At 38.9% G+C, this 24,057-nt stretch overlaps 1 long non-coding RNA gene across 2 annotated transcripts; it reads left to right on the forward strand.

Moving 5' to 3' along the window:
• Nucleotides 1-1,225: 1,225 nt before the first annotated feature.
• Nucleotides 1,226-23,234, forward strand: LOC127796185 (uncharacterized). 2 transcript variants are annotated; one of them, XR_008021967.1, is made up of 3 exons: nucleotides 1,226-2,743; nucleotides 2,831-3,070; nucleotides 22,880-23,234. It is a non-coding gene; the product is annotated as an uncharacterized LOC127796185 (long non-coding RNA). The 2 variants fall into 2 exon arrangements; XR_008021966.1 differs by lacking the exon at nucleotides 22,880-23,234 and having other exon boundaries at nucleotides 1,226-1,924; nucleotides 2,300-2,743; nucleotides 2,831-3,292.
• Nucleotides 23,235-24,057: the final 823 nt, after the last annotated feature.

Here is a 24,057-nt window from a genome sequence, read left to right on the forward strand (position 1 = left end):
GTATGAGGTTTTAGTGGATTGTTTGCAAAATTCTTGGTGATGAGCTAAGGTAGTGAATTAGGCTTGAGTTAAGGCGAACCACTATATATCCTTTTATTATCTTTTGCTTGTGTTATTTGATTTATTTATCTTTCCAAACATTTCATTATTTCTCACTTGGTTCACATATTTATTTTTGTAAATTTACATTTGTCATTTTTTATGCTTGACGTTTGAAATCACTAAAACCTCAATTTGTATCAATTTTTTTTTTAAATTCTATCAAGTTTTGAAATTACCCAATTCACCCATCTCTTGGGTGTGTGCCATAGGATTTCAATTCTATAAGAGGTGACAATTATTTTGTGCATTGGTGTTGGAGATTAGTCTTTGAGAAGAACCATCTAATGTGAGATGTGAGAATTCTTTTTGTGTGGTCTTTGTCCAGTCATGTATAAAAGAGATGTTCGTTGATGGGATCCATTAACCTCTAACGTGAGATAAACATCCTATGCAATCTCAATTTATATACATCATAAATTATCAAAAGAATTTAAATAGTGAACAAGCCAATAATTTATCACTAAAATTTAATATAAGTGTGTGTTTGATTGCATTTATTCTAGGTAATGATTGCTAAGAAAATAAAAACTACTCCACCATTTTGAAAAATAAATTTCATGGAAAAAAAATTTAAATACTTGTACCATAAACATATTTTTCATAGAAAAATTAAGGGTACTTAATTGTTTTCATAGAAAATATATATAATAATTACACATAATTAGATATTTTTTATGATAAATATGTGCTATCAAATATAACTAAGATTTATTTAATCATGACTTTGGATGAGTCCATTGAGTAAGTACCGGAGATTATTCAAGCACCGCATGATTAAGTTTAGACTCATACAATTATTGGTAGTATCTCACCATTGAACTTAAAGCTTGTCACTTTTATTTAAAAAAATAAATGATAAAAATGATTATATTATAATTGGGTTTTTTATTTCACTTCCATAGAGCTAACTAAATGTGACCGAGAAACTTTTGAAAATTAGTATTTTACCAAATTCCTCTTTCTCTTTTATTTGAAAATTTTCTTTGAAGTTTAATTTAAATGTCACATAAAAATATATTTTAAATAATCCAAGCTTATTTACAAAGAAAACCCTTATATTTTGTTTATTTACGTTTTTCTCCATATATCCGTTCTTATTTCCGTTTTTATGAATTCCCGTCACAATCTCTAATTTTTATTCATTCTGATTTCCATGAGTTTACAATTTACAATGCTAGGGTTTCTCTGTTGTTTGTTTGGAATCTTCCAAGGTCGAATCGAACTCCCCATGGCTGAGACTTCAAGATCTCGAGTGATTGTTTCTTGGGGTCGGGTGCGTTATTAGTCGATCGCCTTTGTTTATCTGAAATTAGGGCTTTGTATGTACGCTACAGCTTATTGAGTCCTTTCTGTTCTGCAATTTTTTCTTCTAGGGTGAATGCGACTGTGGGATTTGGTAGATTGCTTTGATGCTGGGGGCTGTACTGAAGTGCGTATTTTGTAAATAGGCTGTAGTCCAGTTCGGTTTACCCAACCAATGAATCAGTTCCGTGATAACTTAACAGTTCAATTTCATTTCTCGGACTAACCTCAGACCTTTTGTTTTCTGGGGGATAAGCAATCAATCTCGGATGAACCTTGATCAAGATTAAGTTGTTTTGAAAATCAAGGAGATTCAAATGGTGTTTTTGAACTCTAGTGGAGGTCAAATAGCTTGGTTTGTTGTACTACCTCCGCGTAGACTGCCAATTTACTTTTTAAGACATTAATTTGCTGGCGGTGAAGAGGGAAGGGAAATATTTAGATAATGGTTGTTCGGACACTGGGGCGGTGTTTGGCATTAAACGAACAGTGAGAGATGGATTAGGAAGTGTCGCAGATGGTGAGTTTGTCTCACCTTGTTGTTTGCTGAGCTACCTTACAGTTGGAAGTGGGGTTTACTCTTAATTGCATCTTTTATGTATGCTGACACTAGCTGATGAAAAAATTTAGCAGTGTATAACTATTATGTGCACATGGAAATCTAAAATTCATGTAACTGACCTCACATAGTAGATAAAGGCTGGACATGTTGTTGTATAACTATTATATACACAAAAATGCAGTATGCTGTTAGGGTGCAAAGAATGGCATTGACATACTCTGTGCTATGAGATATGGAAAATAATGATTGCCATGTCTTCTATGATTTATTGCAGTGGTAGGAGATTTATTATCTAAGGTCGAGTAACATGGTTTTGATTTTACCATTTTGCAGGTAAAGGGTTGATAGAAAGTATAAATGGTGTGAATGTTTTGAGAGGCCGAAAACCTTACTCAAAACTTTTGTGATAAAATTACATTTTTGAATCCTGAGTTAAGTTCCATATTGTTAATCTTGGTTTCTTTTCAACTGTTGAAGTGTCTTGTCAAAGATGACCTTAGACTCAATCTCATTAAAAAAAATTGCTTAGGTGAGTGGATAGGTGATATCCAGCAGAATGGGATGATCCTACATGAAATGCCTTTTTTTTTTGTTGTTGTTGAAAGAAACCTATTTGAAATGCTGCCTAGAGCTATTCTGCATTCCACAACTATTCAAAGTATGCTGCACTGCATGCCTGAGCCAGCAGAAGGCAGAAACTTGACATTTTGTGCCCAAACAGAAGGATGAAAGTATATTGAATCAAATTCTTTCCAAGATAATTGCAGATAACGTGAGGTATATGGATACTGTGAGAAATTCTTACGCTTGGACTTTGGATCAGTTAAGGCAAACATCACCTGACCGCGATTTGCGTACTTCCAGGATTCTCTTGCTGCACAGGAGCAACAAAAAATATTGAGAAGGCCATTAACAAGGACTAATGATGATGCCAGAGCAGTTTCATAAATAAGTAGTGATATTCTTGAGCCTGGAAGGCTCTTGGGCACTGCACCTTAATATAAGAAAACCAACAATTGTTGCTGTAACAATGAAGTCTGTAATATTACCGCTAGCCTCACCTCCTATGCCATCTGGCATTGTGCAGAAAAGTTCATACACGGTGTAAATCTCTTGCCTTATTTGCATCTTATTCTTTCCTCTTAACCTGAAATTCAATGTGCAGTTGTATATTAATTGGATAATTGAATGAGACGATCCAATTTCATTTATTTTTATTTTCTTATTGCTTGTTTTTATTGATGGACTTCAGCAAACAATCAAAGTATTATATTGACTATCTCCACACACAAACACACAGGTGCTTCATATTGGTCCTGAGATTGGTATTTGAGGATAATGATTTTGTAATTTAGATCGAGAGAAGTCAGTTGAGACAGTATTTAAATGTCCTCGATGTTAATAATGTGCTAGAAAAAGCATTGTTAGATTTCTTTCTGTGTTATCTCTCCCCCCTTCTGTGACATGATAAACATGGTGAAGTTCTCATCTTAAATCAACTTTGAGTTGACCTCTACTATCAACAAACTGACTGTTGTGGCTGGCCTCCACTATCAACCATTTTGCTGGCTGCATCCTTGCAATATGACAACTGTGTTTGCATGGGATTAATGGTTTTTGGAATGTACGAAGTCTCTATATGTTTTGAGTTGCTTCAAACTATGCTGTTATCAACTATAACATTAAGGTTCTTGGATGTGCCTTATGAGTTCATCCATTACAAGAGCCAAGAGGTAATGGCTAAATTTGGATCATTGATATAATTCAATTGCAATTGAAAAAGTCTTAAATATATCCTTCATAACTCCCATAACACACTTCTACTTGATGATACATGTAAGCAATCTAAACTCCTTTTTTCTTCAAAACCTTTTGTAAGACTTCTTCGAGAACTTTGTCACTAGTTCTTTTCCAAGTCTATAAATACCATGTGCAAATCTTTTCATCTTTAGATCTTTCCATTAGAGGTCTTCCTAATAGATATGGATGGGCCTTGATTAGTTCGGTTATAGTTTTTAGCATAACTGAAACCATGGTTTTACGTTCATAATCGTAACCACACAATTTTGGATTTTCATAATTGTGATGAATTAACCGTATCCACATATTTTATCCATAACCATTTTAAAAAATTGCATAATTAAATAAAATTTTCAAAAAAAAATCAAAATTTTTCATTAAGGTATATAATGGGCAGCCAACACACAAAAATACATGGAATACACAGCCAAAACTGAAAAATACACACATAAATTAGAGTTAAACTAATGATTTCACAATTAAATTAGAATTAGCCTAAAAAAATCTAGCAACTGAAATAATAGATAGATGTTATACATTTTATGGAAATGATTTTTCTATTTTTTTTTGTAGATATTGTATTGTTATAATATATTTTAAGGTCACAATTTTATTTATTGAACATTGTTGTAAATAAGTTACATCTTAAGGATATTTTATAAAGGAATATATCTATTAAAATTAATAATTGATAAACTAATATCATATTCTATATTTAAAGACTAACATTATGTATATAAATGTCAGTTACGGTTACGGTTACTATTATTTTTTAATAACCGTAACTGTAACAAGCAGTTTTTTCTTATTCTTTTTTTTAGCTATAACTGTTTGCCAATTTTTCTCGGTTTTTAACCGTGGCCGCCAACCTGGTTACGAAATTTTTTTCAGATTAACCTAACTGTGCCCATCCCTACTAATTGATAACTTCCCTTGACGACCTTCGAAGCATAAAACCAAATTTGTTTTTAGAGACCCTGGTTTCTCTCTTAATCTTGCTCAATTACCATTGCCTGAAGTTTCAAGGTACCACTCATTAATTTGATCTTTCTATAACTTTGATAACTTGGAAGATCCCCTTTGTTCTTATAAATAGGCCTCTTTCTGCACTGTTCTGGCATTCTTTATAACTTATGGACCGTATTAAATAATTTGTTGGCAAAAAACACCTTCTTCTCCCATGCATTACCGTATTGTTGTTGGGATATTATCTGACTCAAGTATTTTGTTATTTTTCATCCTTCTATTACTTGTATAGAACAAATAGTTCCTATCTTCTTTGGAGTTAAGATGACTCAACGTAACTCTTATTTCTCCATCTTCGATGAATAATTTCAGGAATACTCCCTCTATCTTTCTTTGATCACCCTTGTTATGACCCCGGTGACAATTTTGAAATTTCTATAATTCTTTGTAATAACCGTAGCCCACATGGGCCACTTGTGTAGCTAGTTACTAGAATGTTCCCCTCAGTTGTGTTATGAAACCATGGAAAGGGCCTATATAAGGCTAGATGTAGGAGGACAAGACTTCTATGTTGAATAAGAAGATCTTTCCCTCTTGATTTCACTCTTTTCCCTCTCAAATTCTCTCTCTCTCTCTCTCTCTCTCTCTCTCTCTTTTCCCTCCAAAGTCTCTTATATCTCTCTCTTGATTCTTCTTAATCCTCGGCACTTCAAGTCACATGCAAGAGACTTGACATTTGGTATTAGAGTCGGTCATTCTCGGTTGTGTTTCCGATGTTAGGTGATAGTGCCTACAGTGGAGTAGATCGATGATTCCGATGGCGGAGGGAACTCAATTAAAGCAATTGGAGAACTGCATGGAAGCGATGGAGTACGGGATGACTCAGATGCAAGAAGCAGTGACTCAAACTAGAAAAGAGATAAGGATGATTCGAGATGAGCTACATAAGGACATAGTGACCTCTCAGGAAGGAGTTCAGCAAGAATTATTGAGGCACCGGGAAACCATGGAACAATTTGGACAAAGTATCAACAACATGTTTACCATGCTATCCTCCCTTCCTCAATTCCAGTTTTCATCGGAATTCCCTCCTAGAATGGTTCCCAAGCAAGGATTGGCGAGACCAAGAATCTTCCCCAAACCACAAGGAGTGACAGAAGCAGGGAATTCATCATATGAGGAGACCGAAGATCAGGTAAGGGAAGTTAATTCTCCTAAATCCAATCAAGGCCCCATGCCAAGATTGGAGATCCCTCTCTTTGAAGAATTCAAAGCACAATGGTGGATCAGAAGGTGTGAGAAGTTCTTCCAGTTTTACAGTATAGTTGAAAATCAAAAGATCACCCTTGCTACAACCTATCTAAATGATATGGTCGATGCATGGTACCAAGGGTGGTATAGATCACGGGGAATGAATGCTAGATGGATAGATTTTGCCGAAGAATTGTGTGTATGATTTGGTAAGAAGAATATGGCTGATGTAATAGAGGATTTTAACAAACTTAACCAGGAACGGTCAATGACTGAATACCAAGAGAAGTTTGAGGAATTAGGGGCACTAATGTGGATTGCACAACCCACTCTCATTGACCAATACTTCGTGTCTAGTTTTATTAGTGGCCTTAAGGATGAATTAAGGTTTATGGTGAAGATGATGATGCCTACTACGGTTAGGTAAGCGAGAAAGAAGGCTAGATTGCAAAAGTTGACATTGGAGACAATTTTTAAGAAGAATAGTTCCGTGGCCAGATCCCTTCCACCTAGCAGCCACCACTTAGGAGGGAATACCAAAGCCTTAGATGGTGTTCTTTTCGTGTTTCAGTTTTCAGTTTTGAATTTTGAATTCATTTTTAGTTTTGTGTTTTGAGTGTCTATTTTGAGATTACTGAAAGCGTATTCTTTTTGTCATTTTGAAAAACTGTTTCTCAAAATAAAAAATTGAAAAATGTGTTTACTTTAGAATTTTGAGAAAAATTATTTTATGATATTTTATTCAATGAACAGCTTAAACCAGCTACAATCGCTACCACCAGCAGTCCCCGGCCAAAGATTCCCATGATGAGACCCTACCATTAGAAATGCCAAGCCAAGGGGGTTAACATACACAAAAATGGGCCAGATTTAATGGCTGGATTTTCATAAATTTGATTTTTAATTTTCTACCAAAACTGAAAAACGCACTGGCAGTCACAGCTGGCTATTGTGGCTGGTGGTTTCCAGCAATCAGAGACAACCACTCGACACCCTTATCCCCATCAACCTATATGCCCAAAAGCCAACAAGATCCAACGGTTGAATCTCCATAGATCTAAGCTTAAACCTCTGGCTAGACACAAAATTTGTGATTTACAGAGGTTGCTAGTCGCAATGCACAGGGAGCGAATGGCTTCGATAACAGAAGGCGTGGGTGGTCGAATGATGGGTGATTAGTGGTTAATTTTGTAAAATTTTGTTATAATTATAACCCCTGTTTTGATTTTAAACTGGTTTAATTGAATAGTTATGTGTAATATATATATATATATATATAATATAACATAATACATATACTCAATGGAGTGCATGCATGGAGCATCTATATAATGTAATATACTATATAATATATCATATAAATATATACATAATATATAATTTAATAACACTTAATTGTTTGTTTGTAGGCATGAAGAATGTGGGCTTGGAAACTCAAATTGGATTGAATAATGAAGAATTAAAGATCATGAAGAATTAAAACCCATGAAGAATTAAAGTCTATGAAGAATTAAAGCCCATGAAGAATTAAGGCCCAACTTGAGCAATCCATGGAAGATATCATTTAGAGAAGGCCCAAGCATTATTTTTAATCCTAATAAAGATCAAAAACCCAATTATAGAAATCTATTTTTATTTTTTTAATATTTGTTTTATGAGTGCTTTATTAGGTGTGTTTTTTAGCTAAAATTCATTTAACTTTAGATGTGTATTATAGCTAAAATCCATTTAACTTTATGAGTGCTTTATTAGATGTGTATTTTAGCTAAAATTCATTTAATATTATGTGTGTATTATAACTAAAATCCATTTAACTTTAAGTGTGTGAGTGCTCATTAGATATAATTATGTCTAGTTGAATAATTAAAATTGTGTGGTTTGTATTGCATCTTGTGGGCTATAAATAGCTCACTTGATTGCATTTGTAAGGGTGATTATTATTCTTGAATAAAAGTTTAGTTGTTTCCTTAGAATTCTCTCTTTGAGAATTGCTTTTGTTCTCTCTTATTTTCTCTATTGTTTTTTCTTGTGATCTTACTTCCTTTCTTTTTTCTTTTAAATTCTTATGTCATTTATTGTTACTTTATTATTTACCGTCTAAATGGCCGGTTAGTTTCTGCTATTTTAATTCCTGTCATTTAAATTCTGTTATTTAAATTACGTAATTTAAATTCCTGTCAATTAACTTTCAAATGGAAATAAGTAGCTAAATCTAATCTTGGGTTAAGGCAAGGACAGTGTCCAACGCCAATGATTCCCAAAGAAAGCTGCGCTTAAAATGAGTGACATTAATTTAAATTTCAGTATGGGTGTGTAGTAATTATTGAGAAATCACTAGGTTTGGATTGGAGCGTAAGCCTAACTTAGAGCTTTCATGCCATGTATGGAAGTTACTAGAACTGGAAACGCTATCATACCCAAATTCGGATGATTGATTTAGTTGTTTTGTGTATTAATTGTAATTGAATTTATGGTAGTTGCTTAAATTAGAATCCTGCATATCATGTATGGGAATTGCTTAAACTAGAACTATCATTATCTCTAACTACATTTAATAAACAAACTCTCATATCTGAAATTAAATTAATGTTACTAACCTTGTCTGCTAAAATTTGGGAATCAACGGGTTGGCGCTGAAATTGTTTTAACCCAAGTACTATCCAATTTCATATTCTCACATTTAGTATATATTTCAACTTCTGCTTTGTTTTATTTCTTAGTATCTGTTATCTAAAAAAATCATAAAAAAATCTTGTTACCAACTCATCCAAATGCGCGCGTGTGTGTGTGACATTCTTTTTTTTTTGCCATAAATAAATATCTCAGTGGACGACCTGGGCTCATCCAGAAAATATAAATTTAAATTTGGACTACAACTGCACTCGTGCACTGATGAGTATAAACCTCTCACCAAAATAAAGAAAAGAAAAATATAAAATTTTTATTATGTTTTGTTTTATGTTTTAATTGCAGGGTGAGAGTGCAGCCAACGGGGGGCAGTTGACGGTGGCTCGCGATGGTGATGGTGATGGCGGGCACGGTCGACGACTAAGCCTTGAAGAGAAGAGAAGAGAAGAGAGAAGGAAGAGAAAGACGAAAGGTTGTTGCGAGTGTGCGAGATTGGGGCACTCGGGGTTGGAGAGGCTGTTTTTCACATTTTTCAAATTTTGGCCTTGTTTTGGTTGAAAACACTCAAAACAACAAAAAAGTTGTTTTGAGTTTTCTTTACAAAATTTTTCCTTATTTTCGAAAATGCGTTTTTGAAAATATGAAAGTAAACACTTTTTCACTATTTTGAAAAACTGAAAATTAAAAACGGCTTGAAAATTGTAAAGAGAACAAGCCCTTAGTGGCTAGAGGGGCATCAGGGGACCTAGGGTCAATTCTTGCCCTCTCAGATCTACTACTATGGAACAAAGGAGGCTGATGGGACTGTGCTACAGATGTGGGGAGAAGTACGGCCCCAGACATCAGTGCAAGAGGCAACTATTGAACATGGAAAGAGAGGAGGAAGAAATGGGTGAATAACTAATGGATGGGGTAGAAATGGAGTAGAGGTAATAAGTGACAAAACTCAATATGAGAGAAGAAACAGAGCAAGAAGGGGTAGAAATTTCATTTCATGCTCTTAAAGGGGGTACCACTGGAAAGATCATTAAGGTGCAAAGACAAGTGGGAGGAAGAAAGTTGCTGGTGTTAATAGATAGTGGCAGTACGCATAGCTTCTTAAATGAAACCCCATTATCTGTGATTGTGGCTAATGGAAGCAAAATGTACAGTCACAACAAGTGTGAGGGGTTCAGGTGGATGACGCAAGGGCAGGAATTCCAAGCTGATTTGAGGATCCTAGAGTTAGGAAGTTGTGACATAGTGTTGGGCGTTGATTGGATGAGAACAGTAAGCCCTCTCACCTTTGACTTCAACAAATTAGAAGTCACAGTGAATATGGGTAACACAAAATTGACTCTTATGGGTATTATGAAGCAAGGGGAATGTAAACTGATTAAAGGGAGCAAATTACAAAGACTGATGCAGAGTAAGGGGGGGGGGGGGGGGGGACAGATTACTCAATTGTATTCCATTCATGACTTAGAATGGAATGGACAGAAAGGCAAGGAGGGTGGAAAGGGCAACGGACAGAGGGCAGCTTCGCCATGTTCCAATCCTCCACTAAGGTACAACTTCATGATAGCTTAAATTTACTCTTGCAAGAATTTCAAGACCTATTTGTTAAACCACACTCCTTATTGCCCCAAAGAGCCTTGGACCACACTATATACCTGTCACAGCCCAAGGGTTGTTATGTAATTAGAATGAGGCAGTATGTAATTAGAATGAGATGGCAAGGTTGGTGTGGGGTAACTGATGGCCCATGGCCACTTGGAGCTTTTAGAAAGGTAGTTAGAGAAGTCTCTAATGTAACCAACAACAACAACATATCCAGCCTTTATCCCACTATGTGGGGTCGGCTACATGAATTCTAGACTTCCATGTATTTCTGTCTTTTGTCATATCCTCATTTAGATCCATATATTTCATATCAAATTTTAATGTCTCTCCCAAAGTCTTCTTGGGTCTACCTCTACCTCTTTTTGTGACTAATTGTTCCATTTCATCAACTCTCCTCACAGGAGTGTTTCTTAGTCTCCTTCTCACATGACCAAACCATCTTAGTCTAGTCTCTCTCATCTTCTCCTCGATTGGCACTACTCCTACCTTATTACGAATAACTTCATTTTTAATTTTATCCTTTCTTGTATGTCCGCACATCCATCTTAACATCCTCATCTCCGCTACACTCGTCTTTTGCTCATGCTGGTATTTGACTGCCCAACATTCTGAGTCATACAACAAGACTGGTCTTATAGCTGTCCTATAGAATTTTCCTTTCAATTTTAATGGGATTTTACCATCACATAACACCCCTGATGCATTTCTCCATTTTAGCCAACCTGCCTTAATTCTATGTGCGACATCCTCGTGGATTTCTCCATCTTTTTGAATCACTGATCCCAAATATCGAAAATGGTCTTTTCTTTGTAAGATTTGGTCTTCTAATTTTATTATAACATCATCCACTCTTGCATTTTTACTAAATTTGCATTCCATATATTCTGTTTTCTTTCTACTTAATTTAAATCCCTTAGATTCTAAATTGTTTCTCCACAACTCAAGCTTAGTGTTCACTCCTTCTTTTGTTTCATCCACCAACACTATGTCGTCTGCAAATAGCATACACCATGGCACATCTGTCTGAATATCTTTAGTGAGTTCATCCATTACTAGGGCAAATAAGTATGGGCTTAGTGCAGAACCTTGATGCAGTCCTATTGTAGTTGTAAATGGTTCAGTATCCCCTCCGCATGTTCTGGCCCTTGTCTCTACACCATGATACATGTCCTTAAGGGCTTGTATATAGGCTATTTTGACTCATTTCTTCTCTAAAACCCTCCATAATACTTCTCTAGGGACCCTATCATAGGCTTTTTCTAGATCTATAAACACCATATGTAGGTCCTTCTGATGATCTCGATACCTTTCCATTAGACGCCTCAGTAAATATATAGCTTCCATTGTTGACCTACCAGGCATGAAACCAAACTGATTTTCTGACACTTTTGTTTCCTTTTTGAGCCTCTACTCTATTACTCTCTCCCAGAGTTTCATGGTATGACTCATTAACTTAATTCCTCTATAATTTTCACAATTTTGAACATCTCCTTTGTTCTTGTATATAGGAACCAAAGTACTCTTCCTCCACTCATCTGGCATCTGTTTTGATTTAAGGATGGTGTTAAATAGTTGCGTTGGCCAGGAGATGCCCTCTTCTCCCATGCATTTCCATGCTTCTATTGGTATATTATCTGGTCCCACTGCTTTATGATTTTTCATCTTTTTTAATGGTTGCCTTATTTCATTTGAACTTATGCGTCGATAGAATGTCTAGCTCACATTCCCTTCGGAGTTACTAAGATGTCCCAACCTAACTCTTGTGTCACCACCATCATTGAATAATTTTGTGAAATACTCCTTCCATCTCTCCTTAATCGCTCCCTCATTTACTAAAACATTTTGATTGTCATCTTTTATGCATTTCACTTGATTTAAATCCCGTGTTTTTCTTTCTCTTGCTTTAGCTAATTTATATATATCCCTTTCTCCATCTTTTGTATCAAGTCGTTTATATAGATTCTCACATGCTTTTGACCTTGCTTCACTAACAGCTCTTTTTGCTGCCTTTTTTGCTTCTTTATAATTTTTTTGATTTTCTTCATTATTGCATTGATATACCGCCTTATAGCAAGTTTTCTTATTTTTAATTTTCAATTGTACCTCTTCATTCCACCACCAAAACTCCTTAAGGTTAGAGGCTCTACTATTTGTCTCTCCAAGGACTACCTTTGCCGTGCTTCTCAGAGCATTAGCCATTTCTTTCCACATTTGGTTTGTTTGTCTTTCTCCATTCCATTCTCTTCTACCCCTTAATTTTTCTTTGAAGATTAGTTGTTTCTCCCCTTTTAAATTCTACCACCTGATTCTTGGATTTTGTTTTATGTGATTTTTTCTCTTCCAATTTCTTACTTGGACGTCACGTACTAGAAGTCTATGTTGAGTAGTCAAACACTCTCCCGGTATCACCTTACAATTCCTACAACATAACCGATCCTCTTGTCTCATGAGGAAGTAATCTATTTGGGTGCTTGAGGTGATATTTTTATATGTGATTAAATGTTCGTCCCGTTTTTTGAACCTAGTATTGGTTATAATGAGCCCATATGTCATAGCAAAATCTAGGATAGATTTACCCTCATTATTAATTTTCCCGAATCCATACCCTCCATGTACCTCTCTATATCCGTTTTCGTCTCTACCCACGTGCCCATTTAAGTCACCTCCTATAATCACTTTCTCTCCTCTTGGTATCATTTGTATGAGTCCCTCTAGGTCCTCCCAGAATTTTGCTTTTATCTCATCACCTAACCCCGCTTGTGGTGCATATGTACTAAAGATATTCATAGTCATTCTTCCTAGACTAATCTTCACCATAATAATCCTATCCCCTATTCTCTTTACATCCACTACCTTATCTATTAAGCTTTTATCCATAATAATCCCCACTCCATTTTTTGCTCGATCAGTTCCTGTGTACCATATTTTATATCCAGATTCTGATAAAGTTTTTACTTTTTTCCCTACTCATCTCATCTCTTGAAGGCACATAATATTAATTTTTCTCCTAATCATCACATCCACCACTTCCATAGCTTTGCCTATTAATGTTCCTATGTTCCATGACCCAATCCTTAATCTATGATTTTGTTTTTGGCCTTGACTTTGGATTTGATTTTGTTTTTGGCCTTGACTTTGAATTTGATTTTCTTTTTGATTTTGGTTTTGGTTTTGATTTTGATTTTGGTTTTGATTTTGATTTTGATTTTGGTTTTGATTTTGATTTTGGACTAGCTTCTTTACCCACATCCGTTCTAGCAAATGCGGGAACCCTTGCTCATTTATCACTACATTCGGGCGCCGATGCAGCTGCCCTAGCTCACTTGTCACTACACGGGGGCAGTGTAGCGCGTCGCTATGAAGGGTTACGCCCACGCCCAATTTGATTTCCAATTTCTCTCTCTATTCTCTTTCTTTCCCTATCTTCCTAATTCCCTTTTCCCGCCAAGTTTCTTCCAAGAACTCGGAAGAACCCTTAGTCAGATCCAGAGGTCTGACATTTGGTATCAGAGCCCAGCGACCTGTTAGGTGGAGAATGGCTGAAGGAACACGAGCAAAGCAGCATGCATTGCGAATGGAAGCCTTAGAGGCCGAGTTGCACTAGAACCAGACACAAGTAGAAGACCGCCTAGAGATTCTGGAATTAGGCATCCGGAATACTCAGGAGGAGATAAGCAGGAGTCGGGCGGAACACTCGGCCAATCTGGAGAGAGTTACAGGAGGAATTCGATTGGAGTTTGCAGGATATGCGGCAAACCTCGATTGGGTCGTTAGTGGACTCAGGGAGGAATTCACAGGAATGAGCCAACAGCTGAGCCAGCAAATGAGTGCCGCCTTGAGCATCTTTGCTAGACAACCACAGGCCAGTCTGCAGACCAACTTCCCTCCGTGGGCCGCATCAGCGCCCATCCTGTCCACGCCAAGGGCAAGGAATGGGCCTAACGATCTAAGGGAGGCCAGGGAAGAAGCAGAGGACAACCTCACAGTCCGAGGAGGAGGATATAATCACTCCAATCTCCAGGGGCCGCGAATGGACATCCCTCTGTTCGAGCGAGACCAACCTAGGTGGTGGGTACGACGTTGTGAGAGGGTCTTCTACCAGTATAGAGTGGCGGAGAGAGACAAGGTGAACATGGCGGCGGCCTACCTGGATGACGTCGCAGATGCTTGGTTCCAGAATTGGAGTAGGAATAGAGAAGAATTGAGTTGGCCACGGTTCGTGACCGACATCTGTAATCGGTTTGGAGAGAAGACCATAACCAACGTGATAGAAGAGTTCAATAAGCTCAAACAAAAGGGGTTGGTAGAGGAATACGTAGTGAAATTTGAGGAGTTGAGATCATTGTTGTCTATAGCACACCCCACCTTAGATGAGGCCTATTTTGTGGCTAGCTTCATCAGCAGATTGGATGAGCAGATTCGACCCACTGTTAAGATACTCTATCCCATATCCGTGGCGCAAGCCGCTGAACAAGCTTATTTGCATGAGATGGCATTGGACGCTTTCGCCAAGAGACATTGATTGTGCCAAAATGAGGTAAGGAGGAGAACTTGACCACCCCGATGAATAAGGGAAACCACTCCACATGGCAAAAGAATGGGGTGATAAGCAAACCACAAATCACGCCTAACCAAACTAAGGATCTTACCCTCGAATAGAAGCGGCAGCTGAGGCTCTGTTTCCGTTGTGGCGAGAAGTTTGGTCCCGGATACCAATGTAAACGAATGCTACTCACCATGGAAGGCCACCAGGAGTACGAGAAGGAAGATGAAGAAGGGGAAAAACCAGAGGAAGAGATAGAAGAAGACGAAGGAGGCGAAATATCCATGCATGCATTACAAGGGCATGCATCGGGCAGAGTACTGAAAGTGAGGGGAACAGCAGCCAAAAGGAATTTGGTGGTGCTCATTGATAATGGAAGCACCCATAGTTTCCTGGATGAGGAAACCGCCTCCGTCCTCCAGTGTGAAATGCAGGAGACCACTCCCTTGTCGGTAATGATTGCAAACGAAAGTAACATGGTCAGCCACTACAAGTGCAGTGAATTTAAATGGAAAATGGGATAGCACGATTTTGCAATGGACCTACGGATCCTCAGGCTGGGAGGATGCCACATCGTGCTGGGCGTGGATTGGATGAGAATGGTAAGTCCCATCGTGTTTAACTTCAACACACTAGAAGTCACCTTTGAGAAAGAGGGCCAGAAAATTACTCTGAATGGGTGCACGGAGTTAGGAGACTACAAGCTTGTAACAGGCAAGAGGCTGCAGAAACTATTGGATCAAGGGGGACCATCAGTAGGGCAATTGCACTCCTTATATGCCCTGGAGAGGACCAACTATTAAAGAAGTGGTACTGCCCTTGTCAATCCGAGGAAGGAAGACCAGCACACGGTCCCTTCACCTAAGCTTGGCCACACTCAGGTACACTCTCTAGACCCTATTCACTCATTGTTGATGGAGTTTGAGGATTTGTTTACCATTCCTACTGGCCTACCCCCACATCGATTTCTTGATCATTTTATTCACCTCAAACCAAATGTTGAGCCTGTTAACCTAAGAGCCTACAGATATTCACCCACCCAAAAGGCCGAAATCGAAAAACTGATCAAGGATATGATGGATAAATCCCTAATTCAACCCAACCAAAGTCTCTTTGCCTTTCCTATTCTCTTAGTTAAAAAGAAAGATGGAACATGGAGATTTTGTGTGGATTATAGGCAGCTAAACACCCTAACCATCAAAACAAATTTCCTATTCCAATCATTGAAGACCTCCTAGATGAACTAACGGGTGCAGCCATTTTTTCAAAGCTGGACCTCACCTCTGGATACCATCAGATTAGAATGAACCCAAGTGACTGTCACAAAACCGCTTTCCGAACCCACCAGGGACATTATGAGTTCTTAGTAATGCCTTTTGGCCTTACTAATGCCCCCGCCACCTTCCAAGCTCTCATGAACCATATTTTGGCTCCCTATCTTAGGAAATTCATGCTGGTCTTCTTTGACGACATACTGATATACAGCCACGACCTCAACCAGCACATAACCCACCTCCGGAAGGTATTCGAAATCCTCAAAAACCATCAATTATTTGTGAAGCAGTCTAAGTGCACTTTTGCAGAGCCGCAGATGGAGTATTTAGGCCATATAATCACCGGTCAGGGAGTAAGTACCGACCCTCAAAAGGTGGCAACTATGAAGGATTGGCCTACCTCAAAAACACTGAAGGAGTTGAAAGGATTCCTCGGCCTTACGGGTTACTACCAGTGGTTCATCAGGAGCTATGGAATATTGAGTAAGTTGCTGACAACTCTACTTAAGAAGGATAACTTCCACTGGGGCAGTGAGGCGGATAAGGCCTTTGCCGACTTAAATGAAGCTATGACGCAAGCTCCCGTGTTGGCCCTTCCAGATTTCTCGAAATAATTTATGCTAGAAACTAACGCTTGCGACGTGGGAGTCAGAGCTATACTCAGTCAAGAGGGCAGGCCAATATCCTATTTGAGCCAACCCCTCGCCCCTCGGCACTTAGGCCTCAGCATATATGATAAAAAATTGTTGGCGGTGTTGATGGCAGTGGATAAGTGGAGATATTATCTAGAAGGCAAGAGGTTTACTATAAAAACAGATCACGAAAGTTTGAAGTTCTTATCTCAACAAAGGGCACACAATCAGTTACAGCGTAAGGGGATCACTAAGTTGATGGGATATGATTATCTCATCCAATACCGAAAGGGTAAAGAGAACCTAGTGGCAGACGCACTCTCAAGGAAGGAGGTACCTGCGGGTTGCCATGCCATCTCAGCACTGGTGCCAGATTGGGTGCAGGAGATCACTAACAGTTATGCGCACACACTGTGGATCCAAGAGAAAATCACACGACTGACAATACAATCCCAAGGAGAGGCAGGATATTCTTTCCAAGGAGGCCTGTTGAAATACCTCGGCAAGGTAGTTATTGGGGAAGATGATCACCTAAGGAGCAGGATCTTGCAAGCTCTACATGACTCACCCATAGGAGGACACTCGAGGCTGAATGTCACCTATCGTCGGGTGAAGCAGCTATTCTATTGGCCCGGCCTAAAAAAGGATACCACCAACTATATCCTGCAATGTACCACCTGCCAATGGTGCAAACACGAGCAGGTTCTCTACCCTGGTCTCCTACAGCCTCTAGAGATACCCTCCCAAGCTTGGGAACAAATCTCCATGGATTTCATTGAAGCTCTACCGAAGTCGGAAGGATTTGACACAATTCTGGTGATAGTGGACTGTCTAACCAAGTACAGCCATTTCCTTCTCCTTGCCCACCCTTTTACGGCCCCGAAAGTGGCTAGGAAATTAATGGATGGCATTTTTAAGATACATGGGGTACCGAAGGCTATAATTTCGGATTGTGATAAAATTTTTACAAGCCAATTCTGGAAGACTTTATGTCAAGGACTAGGCATTGGACTGCAAATGTTATCTGCCTACCATCTAGAAATCGATGGACAGACAGAGCGCGTCAACCAGTGCCTGGAGACATACCTTCGATGCCTTTGTTTTACAAAGCCCAGAAGCTGGAGTCGCTGGTTGCCCTTAGCTCAATGGTGGTACAACACTAACTTCCATACGACTCATAAACGGACACCATTCGAGGCTTTATTTGGTTATGCTCCCCCGATAATTCTGACTATATTACATTACACTCTCGTCGAAATCTCGGCTGACCACTACTTACATGCTCGACAAGATGCACTTCACATAATAAAGAGGGAGCTCGGTCTGGCCCAACAGAAGATGAAGCAAAGGGCTGACAGCCATTGCACAGACCGCACATTTGAGGTGGGCGATGACGTTTACCTCAAAGTGAAACGATTCCAACAACACTTATTTCACAAAGGGCCCATCTCTAAAATCAGCCCCAAGTACTACGGACCTTTCAAGATTCTGGCCAAGGTTAGAAATGTGGCTTACAAGCTGCAACTCCCTCCTGGGGTGGGTCTACACCCAGTCTTTCATGTGTCTCTCCTCAAGCTAGCTAGAGGGATCACGACAGATACTAGCTCGGAGATACCTGACTTACAGGAGGACACGGACCTGGACGTCGAGCCCCAGGCCGTGCTCGATAGGCGTATTATCTACAACAACTCTTTGCCCATCACTCAAGTCTTAGTCCAATGGAAGCACCTACATCCCGATAACACTACTTGGGAATATCTCCCAGACCTCCTTCAACGCTATCCCAGGGTGTTTAGCCTTCTCTAATTTCTTGGGGACAAGAAATGTTTCAAGGGGTGGGGAGTGTCACAGCCCAAGGGTTGTTATGTAATTAGAATGAGGCAGTATGTAATTAGAATGAGATGGCAAGGTTGGCGTGGTGTAACTGAATCAGCAACTTAGCACATGGCCGCCCACTTGGCACATGGCCACTTGGAGCTTTTAGAAAGGTAGTTAGAGAAGTCTCTAATGTAACCAACTCCTATAAATAAGAAGCTGATCATGAGGATGGGGATATGTGAGAATCAATACACAAGTCCTTTCCCTCCCAATTTGATTTCCAATTTCTCTCTCTATTCTCTTCCTTTCCTTATCTTCCTAATTCCCTTTTCCCGCCAAGTTTCTTCCAAGAACTCGGAAGAACCCTTAGTCAGATCCAGAGGTTTGACAATACCTTAAACCAAACTCACTTCTAGTTAACATACGTGCATACAGATACTCACCCATATAAAAAGCCTAAATAGAGAAGCAAGTAACTAACATGCTCTCTACTTCAATCATCGGACCCTCCAAAGTCCATTTGCATCCCCTGTTTTACTTGTAAAAAAGAAAGATGGCTCTTAGAGGTTTTGTGTTGACTACTGTCAACTCAACTCCAACACCATCAAAAACAAGTTTCCAATACCCCTTATTGATGACTTTTTAGATGAACTAAATGGGGCCCAAATCTTTTCTAAGCTAGACCTAAGATCCGGCTACCATCAAATTCAGATGACCCCTTCTAATATCTCCAAGACCGCATTTCGTACACACCAAGGATTGTATGAGTTTGTGGTGATGCCCTTTGGGCTCACCAATGCTCTAGCCACCTTTCAAGCCTTAGTGAACCAAGTTTTTCGGCCTTACCTAAGGAAGTTCATCCTAGTCTTTTTTTATGACATCCTTATATACAACTAGGATTATGAACAACATCTATCCCACCTTTGCATCACCTTTGAGATCTTGACTTCTAACAAGTTGTATGTTAAGCTATCAAAGTGTACTTTTGCTAAAAAAGAAGTGAAGTATTTAAGCCATATTATCTCTTGGGAAGGGGTGAAGATTGATCCCAATAAGGTCATAGCCATGGTAGAGTGGCTTAGACTGCAGACAGTGAAGGAGTTAAGGGGCGTCCTCGAGTTGACAAGGTACTACAGGAAGTTCATACAGAATTATGACCCCATTAGTAAACCCCTAACTAAGCTTTTTAAGAAAGACAATTTTCAGTGGAACCCATGAGCTGAGGCAGCCTTCTTGACACTAAAGAAGGCTATGACAGAAGCATCGGTATTATTCTTTCCAGATTTTTCTGAAACCTTTGTGGTTGAAACAGATGCATGCGACAATAGAATAGGGGCAGTCTTGATGCAGGAGGGAAAACCCTTGTCTTATATCAGTCAAGCCTTGGCTCCAAGACACTTAGGTAAGTGTTTATGACAAGGAGCTCTTGGTCATATTGGGGGCTATTTAGAAGTGGAGACACTATTTGGAGGCTAGGCCCTTCATAATTCAGACTGACCATGAGAGTTTGCAATTCTTGTCCCAGCAGAGGTTGCATGCCTAGTTACAAAGAAAGGGAGTTTCGAAGTTAATGGGGTTGGACTACACTATTGTGTATCGCAAAGGAAAGGAAAATGTGGCGGCAGATGCCCTATCAAGAAGGAAAGAAAAGGGTTAATGTTAGTCTATATCAGTTGTGGTTCCTGAGTGGGTGAAGGAGGTGGCAGGAAGTTATGACCAAACACCATGGGTCTAGGACAAAATAGCCTAACTTGTAGTTCATCCAACGGAGAGTTCTGGGTTCACATTTTCTAATGGACTGGTGAGGTTTAAGGGCAGACTGGTAGTTGGGGATGATGAGGCACTTAAGGGTAGGATAATAGCCTCTTTACATGGTTCTCTAGTGGACGGTCACTTAGGGATACGAGCCACTTACTAGAAAGTAAGGTAGCTATTTTTTTAGCTAGAGCAAAAGAAAGCGGTGGTGAGCTTTGTGCTATCATGTGAGATATGTTAGAGATGCAAGCATGAGAACGTGGCTTATCCCGACCTGTTGCAACCCTTAGCAGTTTCGGAGCAAGTTTGGGAGGGAATCTTTATGGATTTCATAAAGGGATTCCCAAATCAGAAGGTAAGGATGTGGTATTGGTAGTGGTAGATATACCGACCAAATTTACACATTTTATCAGTCTAACCCATCCATTCTTAGCACAAGAGGTTGCAAGAAAGTTTATGGATTTAGTGGTTAAGCTTCATAGAGTGCCAAAGTCTATTGTCTCGGATAGAGACAAGATTTTCACAAGTGTGTTTTGATAGGAGTAGTTTAGGAGCATGGGGGTAGGGTTGTTCATGTCCACAGCCTACCATCTCCAAACAAACGGCTAAACGAAGAGGGTTAATTAATGTTTGGAGGCATGAACATGTGTTTCACTAAGTCTAAGAGTTGGAATAGGTGGTTGTCATTAGCTTAGTGGTGGTACAACTCTAGCCACCACAGTGCCATCAACCGGAGTCCTTTTGAAGTAGTGTTCGGCTATAGACCACCCCTCATTCCAGCCCTATCTTGTTCTACAGCTACTATGGCCATAGTGGAGTAGTGTCTACAACAAAGGCAGGAGCTTCAGAAGGTGTTGAGGAGGGAGTTAAGTACAGCTCAGAACCAAATGAAGCAGAGTACTAACAAAAGAAGAAGTGACCGAACTTTTGAAGTAGGTGATAAGGTTTATTTGAGAGTGAAGAGATTTCTACAGGAGCCATTTACATCCACCCCAGCATCCAAGCTAAGTCCTAAGTACTTTGGACCTTATGTCATAGAAGCTAAGGTGGGGAAGGTTGCCTATAAGCTCTGATTGCTGCCATAGGTTAACATGCACCCTGTGTTCCATGTATCCTTATTGAAGAAATCTATCAAGTCACCGGCGATAGATAGCTTGGAAGTACCTACAGTGGGTGAGGAAGAGGAAGAGGAAGAGAGGGTGGAGCCCCAGGCCATCCTGGATAAGCGGGTGGTTTACCAAGGCTCGGTGCCCCTAACCCAAGTGCTAGTAAGGTGGTCTCATAAGGACCCTTATCACACGACCTGAGAGTACCTGCCAGAACTGCTCACTCAATTTCCGTGAGCTACAAGACTTCTATAGATTCTTGAGGACAAGAATATTTTCTAGGAGTGGGGAATGTTATGATCCCAGTGGCAATTTTGAAATTTCTATAATTCTTTGTAATAACCGTGGGCCACTTGTGTAGCTAGCTACTGGAATGTTCCCCACGGTTGTGTTATGAAACCGTGGGAAGGGTCTATATAAGGCCAGACATAGGAGGACGGGACTTCTATGTTGAATGAGAAGATCTTTCTCTTTTGATTTCTCTTTTTTCCTTCTCAAATTCTCTCTCTCTTTTCCCTCCAAATTCTCTTGTATCTCTCTCTCGATTCATCGTAATCCTTGGCACTTCAAGTCTCACGCAAGAGACTTGACAAGCCCCTTCTCATTTACAAGCACCTTTTGCTTTTTGTCTTTTATGCATTTTACTTTTACATAAATCTCTTGTTTTTTTTTCTCTTGTTTTTGCTAACTTATCACAAATCTTTTTCCTTGTTTTTTTTTTTTATGTCAAGTTGGTGGTAATGATGTCCAATTGTCCATAAGCTTTTGACTTTGCCTTATTAACTACATTCTTTGCTTTGTTTTTTTGGTTGAAATATACCTCTTCCAGGTTTTGTTTGTTATGACATACATATAGTCTTATATCAAGCTCCCATGGTTTGATTTTTACTTGTACCTCTTCCTTCCACCACCGAGATTAGTTTGAGGCTTTCTCATTTGACTGTCCTTGGACCATTTTTTTGTTATATTCTGAATAACAATAGGTATCTAAATCTAAATTTGGTTAACCTCTCGTTCTATACAACAATCCTTTTGCCACAGATTTGTTCTTTGAGAATAGCTTCTTTTTTTTGGTTGCGATATCAAGAACTTTGTTCATTGCTACAATTTTTTTTTTTTTTTTTTTTGTGCTAAGTAAACATCTGATGACGAGATACAAAAGACTGGGTGCTGCCAATCCCAGTGGCAAAGACTTTAGTGCCTTGGCCTAGATCATCTACCACAGGAAAGAGAAATGAGACCAAATGCTCCTGATCTATCTTATAAAAAGCTATACTGATGGGGGAAGGTTGTTTGGCCCAGATCAGCATTGCTTTAATATTTTTTTTTGGGGCATAATGTTGCTATAATTTTCACTGCATGGAATTTAGCCTTACGTTGCTTAGGCTGCTTTATTTTAAGTATCTCTGTCTGTATATTACTATATTTTTCTGTGTGCATGTGTGGATTGAGCTCTGGCTGTTATTGTGTTGGCTTTAAGTTGAATATCATATTTTTTTGCAAGTTTTGTCTTCTCAAAAATGGTTCCTGAATTTCAGGGGCATTATGCTTTCCCTGTTGCCGTATTCCAAGCGACCATCATGATGAAAAGAAATACTCCAAACATCGCAATAGACATTGAACATGGCGCTGTCACTGCATGGAAAATCTGAATCCAAAATATTCTCAATCAACTTGACTTCCTGGTTTCTTTCCAAGTTGGAGCTAAGCAACAGCCTGTGGATCTGTAGCTATGCTCAACAATATTCAGTATTACTGTAATATTTTTTATACAGTAAATGGTAAAAATTTCTGCATTGTTACACATCTTTCTGTTCTGTACAAATATGGCACTTGGAGGTGTTATTTATCTTCTGTGAACAAAATTGAGATTGAATCATGTAGGCAATCTTGTTGAATCCCAATGAGTAAATGGTATTTTTTGCCATTTTGACAAAGCCCTTTACAATGAGTTAATATGAAAAATTTACATAGTCATGATTTATCTTGTTTACTAAATCAAAATTTTGATTTTGCAGTATTATCGACTTAGATATCTCTTGACCACTAGGTTATTTAGCGTCGATGACAAATATGTCCACTGGGATTTAATCATAGCAAAATTAATTTGGACTTCGGTCTTACATATTCCATTGAAGTGGAGAAGAAACGAAATGAACTGAAGCAGACAAGTACATACACATGTAATCTAGCTACACCTGGGACTTAATGGCCCTTCTGAATGTCTTGACTTTCTATATTTGATATGTCCGAAAATACCAGGTTAATATTTCTTTAGATTAGATGTTGCATGTTGAACATGTGGTGATAAACCGAGTGCGTACATAAATGCACGAGGGCGGCAGGTAATTATTTGATAACTTGCATCATCTTAGAAACAGGCCATGAGGCTGCAAAATTAGGCTTACCAGCCAAGTGGTTTGTTTTTCAAACATTTCTTCTGATTTTTATTATTGGTGCCAGGGGATGTCTTGACTTATTTGGGCATTTGGTAATTTGCTAGCTCTTTGAACATGCAATACAACTAAAGATATATACATAGATCATATCCTTTATTATTGATTGTATGTACATAGATCATATCCTTTATTATTGATTGTATGAATCTCTTTTTGCTTCTTTCTTGACCTAAGCTAAGCCTATCCTTGGTTAGGTTCTTCCTCTGCCACTCTAATCATGCCAGCTCGGTCAGGTGCTTTAATTAATTCAGTCTCCT

The sequence above is a fragment of the Diospyros lotus genome, chromosome 3 (assembly GCF_014633365.1).
Source record: "Diospyros lotus cultivar Yz01 chromosome 3, ASM1463336v1, whole genome shotgun sequence".
In the NCBI taxonomy this organism is placed as follows: Eukaryota; Viridiplantae; Streptophyta; class Magnoliopsida; order Ericales; family Ebenaceae; genus Diospyros; species Diospyros lotus.